At 39.1% G+C, this 17,874-nt stretch overlaps 1 protein-coding gene across 1 annotated transcript in view; it reads left to right on the top strand.

Annotated features, from left to right (window-relative positions):
- WDFY2 (WD repeat and FYVE domain containing 2) overlaps positions 1 to 17,874 on the top strand; it is a 70,842-nt gene that overhangs the window by 15,722 nt on the left and 37,246 nt on the right. The gene's annotated exons all lie outside the window — the stretch shown is intronic.

The following is a 17,874-nucleotide window of genomic DNA, read 5'->3' as shown; positions in this document are numbered from 1 at the left end:
GGCCTGGGAAGAGTGCAGAATTTCACACACCTTTTTGGCATTGGTTTGCTTGAGCTGCCACATTTAATGAACTGTTTGGAGAGTCCTGTTTTTGAATACCCACCTCTTTTGGGGAGGTTGTACTCTCAGATCTGTGCAGTTACTAGACCTGCTCACGCTTGGTATTGTCGTTCTTAAGTTCTCCTGTTGAATTTGGATCTTGGTGATGCTTTCTTCGTCTCCATGATTGAATTAGAAGGACCTCAAACACCAGTGTTTTATTTTTGACTAATACTCATGTTTTGCAAATATTTCCTAAATAAGACTGAGTCTATGCTATGTTTTTATTTATTCAAAAGCTTCTTTGAGCACAAAAACATTTTATTGTTGAGACTCAGTAGTACCTTGACTCAAGTTGGGAAGGGAACAAGAGGAGGAATTTGATAAGAGCCGGTACTATGGCATTAAGCACTGAAACTTTTCGCAAGTGCTGCAGAAGAAGCCATGAAGTGAGTTTTTTTTTTCACTCCTCGAAAATAGGTACAGTGAAAATATTGTTTCAAGTGCAAATTATGCAGTATTAAATTGAAGGAAAAAAGTTAACATGAAGTCATACTTGGGTAAATGGTCTATGTTGGGTGTCATTTTAAAACCATTGTTTAGTTTCCAATGTGCTTGTTTTACGGGAACAGATGATGAAACTTCATTTGTCTTAAAGAAAAAAAAATGTCAGTTAATGAAAACTGCCTAATGGATATAGTGACACAAGTAACAGTGCAAGAACCAGCTAATTGTATTTGTGAGGTATGGAGCAAATTATAAGTGCACTACTTGGAGAATCCTTAATGTAGTATATGCTTTCCATGTTACATATCAGGAGGTTACTAGAAAACTAAGTATTTTCTTGTATCTGCAAAGGTTTTCATTACCACGCCTGTCACTGTCAGAATGGTTTGTAAATGAAAAGTATGGAGTTGAAGTTTTCCCTTCTTTCTGGTGGTGGGCTAACTTGATGCAAAAAAGCCTTCTTGATATACCAGCAATTCTGGTAACGGTGTGTGTGTGGGGGGGAGTTTTGGGGTCTGAGGGATTTGTCTTCAGCCTGTTGCCACTATTTGGACAGATATCTTACTGTCAAAATACTGCGCTATTTTGAATGTCTTGGGTAGGATTTACTGAACTAGCTGCTCACTACTGTCCTTATTCACTGAAGACTGTATCGTTTGTACGTTATACCTGTTGCACTACTGCTTATTCTTTCCTTTCATGCTTTATCTTTAATGTAACTCCTCTCAACTCTCTCTCTCTCCTTTCCTTACCTTCCTGTTTATTCGTTCTTTTAGAGGCCCTATCTTACCAATTCAAAACTGAAAAAAGGCAAACTGTCTCTTCCCTGCACAAGTTCGCAGAGTGGTCCTGCATCCTTGCTAATGCTGAATACTGTTAAATATCAATATTCAGTTGTCAGTTGATTAAAAAAATGAAATGGGGTACCTTGGATTGGAAAAACAGTGGCACCATAAATCTGGTAAATAACCTCGTGTATTGGTGATGGAAAGGCATTTGGTTGTTTAATCCTGATACTTGCCAGATGTTTCATTCTGAAAAGCTGAGATACCCAGTGTATCCTCCTGTTCCAGCAGCATCTTTTCCCACTAGCAGTCAACATTAATTGCTATCTCATTGCATTTTTTTAACTACTTAAATATTATTAAAATGTATTTAGCTGTTTTGAATAATGGAGATGTCCAGGCAGTGGGGACCAGGCTGGGATGCTACAAGCAGTAGCAAAATGGAAATCAGATGGGAAGAGATTCATTCCTTTGCAGTGAGGTCAAACACTTCAAAGCTATGTTTGACTTAGTGAGGAAGGGGACAACAGCTGCTTGAGCAGTTGCTTGGGGATGCACAAATGCTGAAAGCTTGCTGCTGCCAAGGAAAGGGGTGACCTTGATGGGCTGGTGGCTGCTAGTTAAGAGGTACTTCAGAAAAAGGAAAGGACTGGGGTGGGGAAGGAGGATCTGCATCTTTTCCACTCATACAGACCACTCTGAAATTTCTGCTCTTGCCTACAGTTTGAGTATTAAAAAAAAAAAAAAAAAAAAAAAAGAAAAGTAGGACTTGTAAATCACTGTCAGCCATTGCCTAAGTAGATTGCTGGAGCCAAAACTCTAGGGAGAAAAATAACTTGGTTGAAATGTGCATAAAAATGAAGGGAGCCAGACGAGCAGACAGTGTGGGATGACAGGGAGAACTGATGGGAGCATAGAGAAATGTCTTCAAGCTGAAGCAATGGAATTGCATTAAGGAGACTGCTGGATGGTCCTCTTTGGTGCATATGTGTCTCAAATATGGGTTACTTATCAACCCTAGGGAATGCTAGGACATAGATCCCTTGTGTTTGGTGGATCCTAATTTAACATATAGCTGCCATACTATGAACTTTTGTTTCCTTTCACAGAAATACTTTCCTTTCAAAACTTGAACAAATAAAACTATTAAATGTCCTGGCTATTAAAAAAAAAAAAGAGAGAGAGAGAGAGAGAGAGAGAGAGAGAGGGAAAAGCAAAGACAAACCTTGGTCTTTTAGACTTGCATGAGTGAAGTAAGCATTTTAAAGGTGCAGTGCCAGAGAGGGAAGGACACATCTGTGGAATGATCTAGTTGTTGCATTTCTAAGAGGCTTTGTTAGCTTACATTTAATTTATGCTGTGCAGTGCAGATGATGAAAGTTCATGTGCATTTCCAAAACAACCCATTTGTTCACTTCAGTGTTCAAGGTCATAACTTCTCTGGGTCTGTCTTATAAACTTGCTGTTCCTGTTTATTAGTATTATTTAGAGCAAGCTGTACAGCTGATCTATTTTGCAGGTTAGATCCTATTCATAGGATAGCTCTGTCTGATCTCTGAATGGTGTTCTCCTTTCTCCTCCCCACTATAATAAAATTGATTATAAAAAATTTTATCTCTCACTGGTATCTGAGTAAATTATTAAAATACCTCGCTCCAGGTGCCTTCCCTCCCTCCATATGCTTAGTAGCTTGGACATCCCTGAATTAAATAAGCTACTTAATCTGCTGCAGATTGTTAATGATTTACATTTCTTGGTAAGAGCTCATGAATTGCATATAGCCCTCCAAAGTTCATTGCGTATATTTGATAGTAAGACACAATTCATGTGTATCAGAAGAGACTGCCAGGTCGTTCTACCTGGATGTCTTTGATAGGTCTCAAATACCAGAACAGAAGAATGGGAGGAGGACCTACTTAACGCAGCAGATCATGTATGGATTTTGAAACCAAACCAGCATTTCTAGTTGCAGGGAAACCAATCTCTTGGCTTGAGATAACTGAACATCCTGCCCCAGTCCTTTTACCTAGCAGCTTTATTGTCTACAAGCAAAGCTGTTTAGCCCCWGCCCCAAGATCTGTATAAGAAGCAATCGTGTCTGACCTGTGAATAGCTGAGCCAGAATTACAAACCTGTTTTAATTGTTCAGGCAGTGCTGAGCCTGCAAGGCAGCAGAATCATAAAGGACCCTTTCCTTATTTACTGCCTTTCGCCCATCTTAGCTTGTTCTGTCCCCAGCAGATGCTGTGAGCTGATTTTATGCTTTAACTATTATCACAAGGATTTACTTGCGCAATGGGTGGTCTCTAGCTGTCTTGTATCTTGTATTAGCAATTAAAGTCTGATGTCCCTAGCCAAGGTCACTGCAAAATGTAGTCTGCTTCAATTACCTGCTGCCATCCTCTGGTTTCATCTGCCCTGGAATAGCCCAAAATCATAGACGGAAAGCCTCTCTGTGTATGGTCCATACCTATGCTAGCTATCAGCCTTCTGCTAGAAGGCTACATCTCCCTGTAATGTAGGGTGGCTGCATGYGTGCTGGAATGAGCTGTGCTTGTTTGCATGTAATTCAGGCCACTGGCAACACCATTTTTTAACTCCAGGATCTGTCATGTATTTGTCTTGACTAACTACCAGTTACCCTTTCCTAAAAAGAAATCATACAAATTATCCTTTTGTTCTTAGCAGACTAGCTTAGTCTKTCCAAATCTTTACTGTTCTTTAAACAGGATTGCCTAATTTATTTAAAAAAAGGTAACAGGCACGACACCGTCTGAACGTATGCCTGTCTCTTACAGTGTTCACAGAGCATCATGCAGTGCTTCCAGCGGTGTTGCCTAGTGGATGATGTACTTTTCATGTCTGCACATAGGCACTGTGCTGCTTTTTTAGGCCAGCTCTGTGGTACGTTTTATAAAATAGTTTGCATCTGTTATAATCTACAGATCTGTCAGCTCTCAGTGTCCTTTTATATGAGTTCAGGAATATTTGTCTGTCTGAATTTGGATGAATACACTGTAGGATACTGTATATTTTCTGGTAAGGAACCCTGTCTTTATTCAGAACACAGAACTTTATGCAGTGAATATAGACAGTTGCTCAGGAGTTAAGTCAGAAATGGTGTTGAAAGTCATTGGTTCAAGGTGCTCTGCCTCGAATCCCTAATTCCTCTGAAAATAAACACATTATTGGGATCCCCATGCCTAATAGCATGACATAATAAGAACATAATKCTTTTGAACTTCAGGATGTTGCCCTTTGTATTAGGTTGGAAAGAATTTCAATGTGAGAGGGTTGCAAAACAAGCAAAAAAAAATAGATCCTTTCTTTACAGCTRAATTTATCTCGAGACCTCAAATCTACATCTTCCAAGACAGGAGTAGTACCAGTGGCAGCGATAAGGATCTGGAGAATGCAAGCTGAAACAGCATTTGAATAGGAATTGCAGAGGACTCTTCTTACGAACCTCTAGAGAAAAATAAGTCGGTATAGTAAACAAGTAACAAGGTTCAGAATACCAACAGAGAGGCTTTAATGATGTTTAATGGACTTGTCATGAACTGAGAGCTGTCCCTCATTGCAAGGCAGAAGTTAGGTGTAAGGTAACAATTAGCTAAACGAAGTGGAGCTGCTATAGCTTTTACCGGTTTGGTGCATGCGTAACAGTWCCCTGAGCATTCACCTCCTGTCAGTGCAGTGCTCCACCAGCAGTCTTTACAAAGCTGCACTGTTAATGTGTTGCACCATTTCACATACTTAAATAATGTATTCTTGCATACCTTGGAAAGGAGCTGGTGTTACATCCTCTCTATGCCAAGGTAGTAGACTTGGTTTTCCTGTATTATCTTGATAAAGGGATGGTATGATGTATACTGTCAATGTTTTCCTTAGCATATAATTGCCTCTGCCTTTTGCCGTCTTTTATCGTTTTCTTTTCCATCTCCCTTGCCAGGAACATGTGGTTCTGGGATTGCCCCTAGGATCTGTAGCTAGTGAATCCTCTGCTGTTCTCTCCCCCAAATGCAGTCTGGGCCACTTGTCTGTCCCAAATTAGCAGATAAGCTGATTGGGTCTGGGCAGATGAGAACTGCAGGAGAATATAAGTGGATAATAGTGTATTGCAGAGAGAATCTAATGTTGCTAAACATAAATTTTTCTTCCTTATGTATTTTGGAAGTTTCTAAATTATATCCATCTGCATTTGAAAAAAAAAAAAAAACATGTACAGCTGCTGTCAATTAAGCAAACACTACTGGTATACATAAGGGGAGAAGACAGATAAGGAAAACAGTTATAATAATTCAGCAGGTTTGCTTGTCTCTGGATTGCTGCATTCAGTACAGAATATACTGGTCCAGACAGAATATTGGATAAGTAAAGGGATTTGGAGAGTAGGTAAGGAGAATGGGACACAAGAACAGCTTTCTCAAGAGATTGGAAAGACTGATTATAAAGAGGAAGCATGTATGAAATGGTGGAATTATACACAGCAACTAAGCAATAAAGAAAGTAGAGGGAACAGAAACTTGTGACACAGTAACAAGAGGATGCTCAGGAAAATCAGCAGTTGACTAACTTCCAGATAATAAAAGAACATTAGCACAATATGAAGTTGGGCGCTGAAGGATGGGAAAGCTATAACATGCCTATATGAAGGAGGTGGCTGGATGTGAATGAGTATTGGATGCTTGGGGTGGATAATGACTCAGAACTTCTTTCAGTAGTAAAACCTAAAGTTTAGGATGGGTTGTTCAGTCTTGCAATACAGGTTTAAAAACAGTTTCTGTTCAGATGTGTTGATTTCCACCCACCCTACTCTAAGGGATCTGCAGGGATGACCAACAGCCTGTCTGCTAAGCCCTTGAAATGTCAGATCAACCCTAAATTGCACATTCTGAGTTCTGGGCCTTACTTGCACCTCACGAGGTACCCTTCAATGTGCATGGTGAGAAGAAACCCGAGAACACTGGCACAGCAGTTTTGTTGCTTTGTAGCTGAAGAACAAACCTTTCAGGGTTGAGCTGGGTTTTGTAATACCTTGCCCTGCTTTCTGTCTGTCTCTTTTTGAAAAGTGCTGGCACTGAAGCTGCTGGGCTTGCTTCTCCCCTTCCCAGAAAGTACTGTGACTCCCCAGTGAAAGCTGTTCTGCTTAACCAGGGCAACAGAGTGGCTTCTCACTTCCTCTAGCAGTGCGAAGAGGTTAAGAGTAGGGTGTTTGCAAGGACAACGAAAATAACCCTGAGTCAGGTTGCCCTGAGAGTGAAATTCTAATGAACAGAAAAGCTGAAGGAACATTTTATCACCTGTGAATCATTGTTGAAATTCAGTGGCAAATTGGAAATGGGACTTTTCTGTAGAAAGACCTTGATGCCCCTAAGGAGAGCATTTCCAGAGGCACCTTGTTGTGGCACAGAGCATGCAAATATAATCCAGGAAGACGACGTGTCTCTAGAAAAACAGTGCCATGATTGTTCACCAATATTTTAAAAACAAAAGCCCAACTATGCTTGCAGCAGGTGTTTCAATAAGCCTTCCACATCTATAGCCTCATGTGACCAGCTGATTGTCCTGTCTGATGGTGAAGGAGCTTACCTGTACAATACAATGTATGAGGGTTTTTTTGTTTTGTTTTGTTTTTTGTTTTTTTCCCCCATGGAGAACAAATCCAGGAAATAACTAATTAAACTGTTGGTTAATACAGTGACAGAAATACAAATGTAAATTGGAAGATAAAAAAGCTTTAATGAGAACTGTGAGGATGTTAGGGCTCAAAAGCTGTTTGCTTGCAAAGGGGTTCATTTGCATCAGAATCTTATTGATGCTTTTCTCACAGTCAAAGAAACTCCTGGAAACAAATTTTACCCTACAATTTTTATGTTGTATGAATTAAACATTAGATGTTTGCTTATTGAATGAAATAGGTATGTGTTCAATAGCAAATAACACTTCAGAGGTTGTTTGTGCTCTTGTCTTCTTGCAGCTAGAACCCTTTTTCTGGTACACTTAGTCATACTAGGATCCTCATATATCTGCAACAAATAGTTGTACCCCGTTTAATGTATAAAATATCCACCAAGAAGTGAAGGAGTTCGTGAGTTGATTTAGCAGTATTTTTCCAGTGAATGATGCCAATGATGCAAACCAGAAATTAAAATGCTGAGAGAGAGCATCATCCTATGGATGTGGAAGCATGGTTTTCTTCCACTGCAGTAAGTACATAATGTACTAGATGTTGCACTGTGTAGTTAAGCAAGGAAAACATTTATGTGGAAAACAAATTATGAGGCCTAAAGATATGACTACTCAAGCCAAGATCTCTCTCCTTCCTTTTCATCCCTCTGTTACTTACAGACTTCGTTCTTCTGAATTCACCTCTCTTCTCAGATGCTGTACTGTTTTCTCACTGACGTCATCGTATCACTTCAGAGCATCAGGGAATGAACAGTAAAATTGAGAGAATTCTTTCAGCTCCAACATATTGGCATTTGTTTTTGTTGTAAATTCTGACTAGAAACTTTAAGTTAGTCTTTGAGATCGAATATCAATGTTCTCCTGTAAATTAACCTGTATATTAATGCAACTTTTTAGAAACGTAATACTCGTAGTATGTATATTAAAGATGAGTTTGTCTAGCTTTCAATATGCAGATTCAAAAGCATAAAATCATTGTTATGTATGCTGCATGCATAACATGCCGAGTGAAGATGCATAAATGATGAATTTAAAAATTATTGCTAACTTAGTTGATAGTCTGCAGTAGCTCTGAAAAACTTTTTTTTTTCTTATTCTTTTATTTATTTTTTTTTGATCTGGTTTTTGTTTTCCTCTACAGGACATCTTGGAAGCAGGATAATGACCTAATAGTTTCTTTTTCTTAGCTTTTTGCTTCACTGGTGATTTAGAGGGGAACTAGAGGATTGCTTTCTTGCAAATCACTGATCTGTTAGATATTTTTAGCATGGTTCCACTGAGTCATTTATTGCATAGCAGGCCTGTATTTTAATCCAATGAGGATCCTCCTAATAACTTTCATTACTTAAACATTTGAATGTGGGAAGGAGGTGAAAGTAATTGGATTGAAATTATTAAGTTATCCAATGAGATTACCTTCAAAACGTGGTGTGCTTCCCAAATCAATCAGTATTGGAAGCCCTGAAACAACACTTGCTCTGGAAGGAGATCCTTTGGTGTAGAGCAAGTGGCGGGGGTCTGTAGAAAGGAGGGAGGCATGAAAATCATTTTGTTATCCAAAAGCCCCATAAGGAAGGCTGGTGCACAGATCTTAGTGAGGAAATTAACTTTGAAACTTTGCTTGAAAAGAAGCATTTATGAAATTATTAATAATTTCAAAGCTGTAGGTTGATGCTCGCTCAGAACACCAGTTCCCAGCATTTACCTGCATTTGCAGGTGAAATTAGCTTCTCTACAGCACTTGTGCTGGAATGTGGTATAATCGTTGCACTGCTTCTTATGATGTATAATTATCAGTGTTTTTGTGGAGCTGCTGAAGACCTGAGGCAGCTCCAGCTTTCTGAACCTTGTGCTAGTACCCTCCGRGTAATGCATGTTTTCTCTGCCTGTGACTTCTGGTTCATTTTTGATGTCTGTTTACTTGCACAAAGTCCCTGCTGTGGAAACTGGTCAGAATCAGATTTGGTCCTGTGCCTAAACCGCAGAACATGCACTGCTTCCAGGCATATGTGCTTGGGTGACCAGAAAAAAATCATTGAACTGTATTGCTCATTGTCCAGAAAATTAAAAAAAAAAAAAAAGTGGAAATTGTTTCACAACTGACTAGAATAACTGTCTATGTTGTTATCATTTTCTGACTAATAAAAACCCATTTCTCCAAAGATTGTCTCCTATGAATCTTTGTTCTAATCACTTCTCATAAAATACCGGAAGTACTTCTATTTAAAACAAAACTGGAGGGTTAAGAGAAAGAGAGTTCTTTATTTAGGCCTCAGCACCACTGGGTGCAACGGTTTTTCCCTGATAAACCCATGAAATTCTATAGCTCTATATAACGTAACAAAGCTTCAAAAGTTTTTCTGTTATGCAATCTGTATTTGCACTCAGTTTACAGCAGCATAAATTAAATGAGGAAATATCTTACAAAGCAAGGCATGAATCAGAATATTGTGCAAACTGARTGTGACCATTCAGCTGTTTTCTGAAAGCAGCTTGGATATGCCAAAAAACAACAAAGAGAAAATGGTGTGAAAAATTGCCATCTTTCAGTACACCTGCCTGCTTGCTTGGCATACTATTGCGTGCAAGGTTTTCCCGAAGATAGGTGATAGCTGTACAGTACTTCAAACCTGTAGTTTTTTTTCCCTTCCAAGGCTTTTCCACCCTTTTCCTCTTGAGCAGAAAGGAAATAGCAAAGTGATCTGCAAGATCATTAACGTCTGACTAAGGTCTATATAACTCCTCAGTAGGTCATTCTCTGTCTTCTCTGAAGATATTGGCTCAAGATGAGATTATTCATGATAATTTTATGTAAAATACATACTTCAGTCTTTGTTGGATCTAGAATCTTGCTGGAACTGGCAAGAAACTATACTGTGCAACTCTGAAAGCTGATGCTGAGTATCAGTGAGGCAAGACATTCACATGACAGAAGATAGGGCACTAGAAGGAAGAGATCTGGTCCAAGAGATCTGGTTAGTATTTAAGGATCGCTTTCTTCAAGCTCAGCAACAGCACATCCCTGTGAGCAAGAGGTCAAGCAAAGAGAGCAGACCCCTTGCGCGGATGAACAAGGAGATCCTGTCAAAACTCAAACATAAGAGGAAGTGTACAGAAGGTAGAAGCAGGGACAGGCCACTTAGGAGGACTAGAGCAACATTGTGTATGCAGGGATGGGAGTAAGAAAGTTAAGGGCCATTTGGAGTTTAATCTGGCAGGGGATGTTGAAGACAGCAAGAAGGGCTTCTTGAAATACATAAGTAACAAAGAAAACTAGGGAAAATGTGGACCTGTTACTAAGTGAGGCAGGAGGCCCTGATAATGAAGGATACAGAGAAGGCAGAGTTACTGAATAACTTCTTTGCTTGTCTTTACTGCTAAGGCCAGCCCTCAGGAATCCCAGAGCCTGGAGATGAGAGAGAAAGTCTAGAGAAAGGAATCATTTTCCTTGATTGAGGAGAATTAGATTAGAGATCTTGATCCCAGGTTAGAAATCATTTAGACAAATTTGACATCTAGAAGTCCATGGACGCTGATGGGATGTACCCACCAGTGCTAAGGGAGCTGGCAGTTGCTGTTGCTAGGCCACTGTCCATCATCTTTGAAAGGTTATGGAGAACTGGATAGGTGCCTGAGGACTGGAAGAAAGCCAATATCACTCCAGCCTTCAAAAAGGGCAAGGAGGAGGACCCAGGGAACTGCAGGCCAGTCAGCCTCACCTCCATCCCTTGAAAGGTGGTGAACAGCTCATCCTGGGTGCTATCTCCAAGCATATGGAGGAAAAGAAGGTGATCAGGAGTAGCCAGCATGGATTCACGAAGGGGAAATCCTGCTTAACCAAYCTGATAGCCTTCTGTGATGGAATGACTGGCTGGGATGAGGGGAGAGCAGTGAATGTTGTCTACCTTGACTTGGGCTAGATGAGTGGACAGTTAGGTAGATTGAGCTCTGCCTTTCAGCCAGTTCTTAAAGGGTTGTGATCAGTAGCACAGAGTCTAGTTGGAGGCCTGTAGCTAGCAGTGTCCCCCAGGGGTCAATATTGGGTCCCATCCTGTTCAATTTACTCATCAGTGACCTGGATGAAGGGACAGAGAGCACACTCAGCAAGTTTACTTATGACGCAAAACTGGGAGAAGTGGCTAATGCACCAGAGGTCTGTGCTGCCATTCAGAGAGACCTTAACAGGCTGGAGAGATGGACAGGGAGGAGCCTCATGAGATTCAGCAAAGGGAAATAGGACTAACCCTATACACCAATACAGGCTGGAGGCTAACTTGCTAGAAAACAGCTCTGCAGAGAAGGACATGGTACTACTGAAGCAAGCCCGATGAAGGGCTGCTAAGATTATTAAGGGATTAGAGCATCTCTCATATGATACTAAGCTGGGACTGTTTAGTCTGAAGGAGAGAAGACTGAAGGCTAATCTTATCAATATGCATAAGTTTCTGAAGGGAGAATGTATAGAGGATGGGGCCAGACTCTTTTCAGTGGTGCCCCGTGATAGGAAAAGAGGCAGTGGGCACAAACTGAGCAGAAGCAGTTCCATCTGAATATGAGGAAAAACTTCTTTACTGTGAGGATAACAGAGCACTGGAACAGCTTGCGCAAAGAGGCTGTAGAGTCTCCTTCCTTGGAGATGTTCAGAAGTCATCTGGACGCAATCGTGTGCAACATGCTTTAGGTGAGCTTGCTTGAGCAGACGGGTTGGGCTTGATGATCTTCAGAGGTCCCTTCCAACCTCATCTGTTCTGTGATTTGGTGATTCTGTGATTGTAAAGGAGGGCAAAGATTTAATATGAACTATTTAGATACAATGAGGAGAATCATCAAAGTTGACAGAAAACAGATTCTTTGTCACCAGCTGATGGTCAAAAAAGTCTATAACTGAACACCCTTGTGTGCTTCTCTTCTACTCTTCCGTTTGAACCAGACTCTAAAGTTGCTCCTGAGGTCCCTGTTTAGCATCAAGTGGGTGCTTGCATTGTAAATTTTGCCTCTGGCATCATTTTTATATGGCAAGAAGTAAAATGAGAAGTTTGGAGTCTCTATCAACCAGTGTATGATAAATGCTATGTAGGTTACCATCACAGAGGTTGTTTTTGTGGTTCTCCACACCTAAAACCTCCTCAGCTAGCCCAGGCATGTGTGAAAGCGAGTGGGGGTTGAGAGTGGAGTTTTATGTCAGTGGGTGGGTTTATGTCACTGGGATTTTATGTCAATAGGGCTATGCATGGCAGTTGCTTGATTTAGCTCTCTTGAAGCACTTGGGGCTCTCTGGTGCATCTGAGCTTTGTGCACAAGGGTGGCTATACTGGTGGCAGTCGGGCTTTAGATGCAGCGCATGAGGCATRTGAAGTGACGAGTGCAATTACTGCTGCTGATGCTTGAGTTACAGACTAAGTTTGCAGTGAAGATATTGTCTCTTCCAGAAGCTCGCTTATGTAATCAGTTCCAAACGTTAACCTCTCTTTAAAAGAGACCTGAAATTAAACAGATTTTTTCAAAACTTTCATCTTTTTCCCACTCACCATCCACCTATCATGAACTAGTGGTTACATTTCATTTAAGAACCTAAGCTTGGCCTTTTATTATAGGAGAGACCCTATAATAGTTCCCTAATACACTATCTTAAAGTCTTAGCAAGAGTTGTTAGTGAACCCTTCAACAGGTAAGTTTAAATTGTACATTTGTTYAACAGTACCAGTGAAAACAATGTAGGACTTGGAATGTGCCCTAATATTTTATAGTTTCTACAGAATTTTCTATCAGAATTGGGTAATAGTCTCCATGCAGATTAGCGTAAGGTGGTTCTGAGAAGTACTTACATTCCTGGGTCTTTYGGGGGGAGAGCATGTTGGGGTTGGTTTAGCATTGGGGGTTTTGACATAGAATGAAGGCCTATTAGAGAAACTCCTCTTGGGGCCTGAAGCTTTGACTATTAAAATTCTTTCTGTTTTCCCTGAAACAGAGGCTAGTTTGGAAATCTGCTCTGCTTTTTGTCTTTTGTTTTCATATCTTCCCTTGCAAAATTTATCACAGAAACGAAACTCTCTGTCGTGGGTTACAGAACACTGGTGTTGGCTCACAAGCTGCCATGAAACATGAAAGGTCTTTTATTCTTTCAGAAAATCCCAGTAGCAGCGCTTATCRCTAATTGGCAGGAGCCAGAATCTCTTCGCGTCTCCTGCCCATAAAAGTCCCTGCAGAAGTTGGGGAAGTGTATAATACTGTAGTATCTTCAGTGCAGTTATTAAATATTTTTCTTCATCCTACTTCTAATGATAATGCTTCTCTGTCAAAGACAGTAAAACTGTCAGTGCTCTGGTTGGATTTTAAATAGTACTGTTGTCATGTTTATCTAATGACAACAGATAAAGCTTTTGCTGTTTCCAGCACAGACACTCAGTTTTCAGAGACACATCATTTTTGAACACTTCTGAATTGCTTATTAATGGATATTTAGTGGATTTTAAAATGTTTTTTTAAGAAAAAAAGAAGATTTAACATATTGATGCTGGGACATATGTGCTCCATTAGGCATGCAGAAAACCTTGCAGATAAACACTACCCCTGGATATAGTATTATCCTAAACTATCTTCCTGTCTACTGGCTGTTAAGTAACTAGATATTAATATTAAAATGGTTAAAGAATATTCAAGTGTCTTCCTGCTTGGAAACTGTTCTTTGACTGTTAAATCAGCCCTATGGTTCAGACAGCTGGCAGAAGGGAATTTTTTTTGTTTTTTGTTTGTTTTTGTTTTTTTTTTTTGTCAACTATGTGGTGTCATTTGCACCAAAGACCTACTTTCCTTTTCCAAGGAGCAAAAATACTAATGGGGTATTAAGAGAGGAGGACCACTAGATGAACCTGTTATAACTTTAAAAACTGACTGATCAAGGTTTTGTACAAATGGAAATAGAACCAATTTCACACCTTGTATTGTGTTTGATGCCTCCCCTTTTTTTCTCAGCACCTCAGGACAGAAGATCAAAACCGTAATGAAGCAGAAGTTTTCTTACTGTGTTCCTTCCACAGTGTGTTGATACTTCTGGGTATGGAGCAAAATTATTGCTCATTCTGTCCCATTTTATTTCTCTCTCTTTCCAATTGGAATTCTTCACCAAATTCCCTGGATGCATTGGCCCTGCATAGATTTTGCAGTCAAAGAAATGACATTGTAGGATTTTTTTGTTTTTAATTTTGCAGCAATCTAAAGGTGTAGGAATCTAACTTTGGTGCGGTAAGCGAGGGTACATAAGCTTTAGCAGTTTCTAAAACTTCTGAATGGTTTCAGTATTTAAGAAAAAGAGCTTTCAAAACAAATGATAAAGGAATAGAAACTTGTCTTCTTACTGGTTAAAATACATCAAAACCAGCAAAAACTTAGAGTAGRCTAGGAATAAGTGGGAGGCTGGCATAGATTTAATATGTACAGTTGGAGAATACTTCAGACCCTAAAACTTTAGGAGAAAAGTGTTAGGTATAGGGGATAAACTGACTGTTTCTTTTACAGCTGTTTCTAAAAGATTATTCATCAGTTGAATATTTTAGTATAATAGATAGGATAAGATTTGAGATCTTCCGCCAACTGAAACATCAGTTTAACTCTTGCTTCAACAAGATGCCAAATGATTAAAGCTAGGAAGTCTTCTAGTAAAAACAGTAATGACCAGGCCGGCAACATTGGATTGTTCAGATATTCAGAACAAAAAATAACATGTTACCTTTTTCCTTTTTATTTATAAAATCCTTAAGGGTAAATTCTGCTTTCTATTGCAGCACCTTACACAGTGGTTCTGTAGCACAGACCTGAGTGTCTTTTACTGTCTTTTTACAGGTAAAATATCTAAATATGAGAACTTGTATATCTTGAAGGACACCTCCAATGGTTGCAGCAAAGCTTCCTCTCATCCTTCAATGCTGGAGGTTTATTTTGTGAAGGCTTCTGTAAAATTGCCAGCCTATGTTTCTGTCAACAGTTGATCCTTCCGTTTGTACCCAGRTTCTTAATTTATACAGTTTTAACTATTGAATAAAATACTTATACATTTTTCTCCGGATGTCTTATTTACTAAGAGAATATGTTGGGAGGCAGCTAGAAATAGACCTTCTAGAGGGTAGTATCACTGCAGTATTTCATATTCTTCAGGTGAGTTTTGTCTCCTGTTTATCTGAAATCATCGCCCAACAGAGGATGCTTGACAAGGTCTTTTTTTTTCATTTGTGAGAGTGTGTGTGTGTGTGTGTGTATAAAAAAGGCTATTTGTTGGCATTCAGARTGTAGCAGTTTTGGGGCCCTCTCATTACCTGTCTGTCAGAAAGCTGGAATAGAATCAAGCAGTAAACACACTGCAGAAATCTCCTTGAATTTAGATTTGTCTGACTATTACAGGGATGGGAYTGAAACTCCCATATTGCAGCTATGATCTTTGGTTTGTGAGTATTTGGCACAGCAAGATCTGTATTTTTTTGTAAAGAATTAAGCRTAGTTGACAGTAATGAATGTTGCAAATATATCTGCTGTTTACAGACAGAATTCTGTGGTGTCCCCATGTCTCACCAAAACCTCGAATATATCTGTGAATTTCTCGATAATATGCATCCCTTGGATAAGGAAAGCAAAGGATTAATCTAAGTGTTAATGATGTTAGTAATTATTCTGATAATCTGAAATTTTGAGAAGGAATAACTATCTTATATATAGTCCAAGGAATAAAAGGTGATGAGTTTGTTAAAATTCAAAACAGATTTGTGAAGCCCAAGAATACTTATAAAATATCGTAGCAGATTCTGTGTGCTGAGGGCAACCTTTGTTCTGTTGTACGTCCGGCAGCTAGTGTATGCCTGGGGCGTGAAGGCAATACTGTGTTTTACAAGTGCATCTTGGTGAAAAAAAAAAAATCGGGAGAGAGGAATGAGGAAGGAAATCATTCCAAAACAGGAGAGAGAGGATCTGTTTTATAAAACTGATAAATGTTTAGACTCGATGCTTATATTGATATCCTGGAGAACTAGAGTCTAATGGATACCTAGTTTCTCCATTTAGTGGTGGTATTGGATCTCCCTAAAGCAAAGTTAACAGTATTGCAACACGCAAACATCCTCAGATAGTGCTTAGACATCTTAGATGTGTCTGTATTGCATGCAGCAACTCTATTTACCTTTTCTCTTATCTTAACGCAAACTATAATAAGACAGGAGTCCCATCTATGGTTCAGTTCCAGAAACTCAACTCTGCAGCTCAAAAGTGGTACCCACTTTTCCAGCAGGGAGATGACAGGAGCCTCAGGCCAGAACAGGGACTGAACAGATAATTTTGCATTGTGCCCGCCGACATTGTACAGGCTCGTGTTTCTTGGAGTGCACTGCAGGCTAAACACACAAATTAGGATTTGTATGGGCAAAACGTCTTGGTCGTCAGAAAGAAGACTAAGAAGTCTTTCCTGGCCAGTTCAATGGTGAGGCTAAAGGAATGATTCACATCCAAGAAGATGCCCCATGACTTGTTCTWGAGCAGCTGAAGAGTAGAGCTGCCTTGGTGGAGGCTCGATGTTGCAGTTCAGTAACCACACAACCAGCAAGTAGCCTTCCTGCAAAATATCTGTAATAAGTACATCTTCATTTACATTTGTGTTTTCTTGGCTTTCCTTAGAGGCTTTAAAAGCTCTGCGTTTTACTTCAAATGTGTATTAATTTTGTTAAGAAGTATACAAAAATGTGCAGAACTGCACCCGAGAAGAAGACGCTCTCTTCTATCAGCATTTAGCATCTGCCAGGTTCAATTATTAGCAGTTCATTCTGCAGCCGCAATCCCCTTTGAGAACATGTTACTCAYGGACATGGATGAGCTGAGGCCGATTTTCTTTCTTTTGAAAAAAGGCTGTGTCTAGTCTAGGGATCTAATAGAAAAAAATCATGATTTATCACCTTCTGACATAAGTAAGAATTTTTACACTTTTATATTAACTTATACTTTGATATCAGAATTTCTTGTAATGCTTAAGTTTTAAATAGTTGTTTTAGAGATACTTAAAGTAACTGTCCTTGGTTATTTGGAAAAAAAAATAAAGATCTTTTGTTTTTCTTCATTTAAAATGATATACTGGAGAGATAAGTATTTCTGTAATGAGTTATATGAACAGACTTGATAATTATSTTGCCTCTCAGATGTCTTCCTGTTTGATAACATCCTTTCATACTTAGTTATTCYTAGAATGTAAAAATTAAACTTTTAATTATTTTCTGACTTACTTACTTACTCTTATTTCAGTTATTTTCCTCCTTTATTTTTTTTCTCATTTTACATGAATTAGCCATTAAATTGAAATATATTTAACTATGTAATGAAATGGAAAGAACATACTGTGTACCTACAGAGCAGGCCTAGAACACTAAGAGTACTTTCACTCTTAACAAGTAATCACCACCAGATTTTTAAATTCTTTTTAAACTTAAGCAAGATATTTTGTTTCAATGTAACTTTATTAGCAGGATTAACATTAACATAATTTTCAAATTAAGYGGTAAGCCTTTATTGCTTTAGTGGATGCAGTTTAGAAAAACCCACAGCATCTAAATTGCTGCCCTTTTTGCAAATAAACTTGATTTTTATTTCCTCTAGTTTTTGAAAGTTTTTTTTTATATATATATATAAACGGTCTTTTTTAATAAGTTGAATAATCTATGATATGTTTTACCTCACTGGACTTACTGTTTGCCAGAAGGTTAAAGCAGAATAGAAAGGCAGTCTGTCCAAGCCTGGGAYCAGACTAGTAACACAAGTATTAGGCATGTTTTGATGAAATTAGCTGATAAACTAAAGTTAAGAGAGAGTTTCAATAGAAAAGAGG

The sequence above is a fragment of the Rhea americana genome, unplaced genomic scaffold, assembly GCF_003343005.1.
Source record: "Rhea americana isolate MKP2758 unplaced genomic scaffold, rheAme1 scaffold_95, whole genome shotgun sequence".
NCBI classification, from domain to species: domain Eukaryota; kingdom Metazoa; phylum Chordata; class Aves; order Rheiformes; family Rheidae; genus Rhea; species Rhea americana.
Note: the sequence above shows the minus strand (reverse complement) of the source record. Positions and strands in the feature narration are given on the sequence as shown.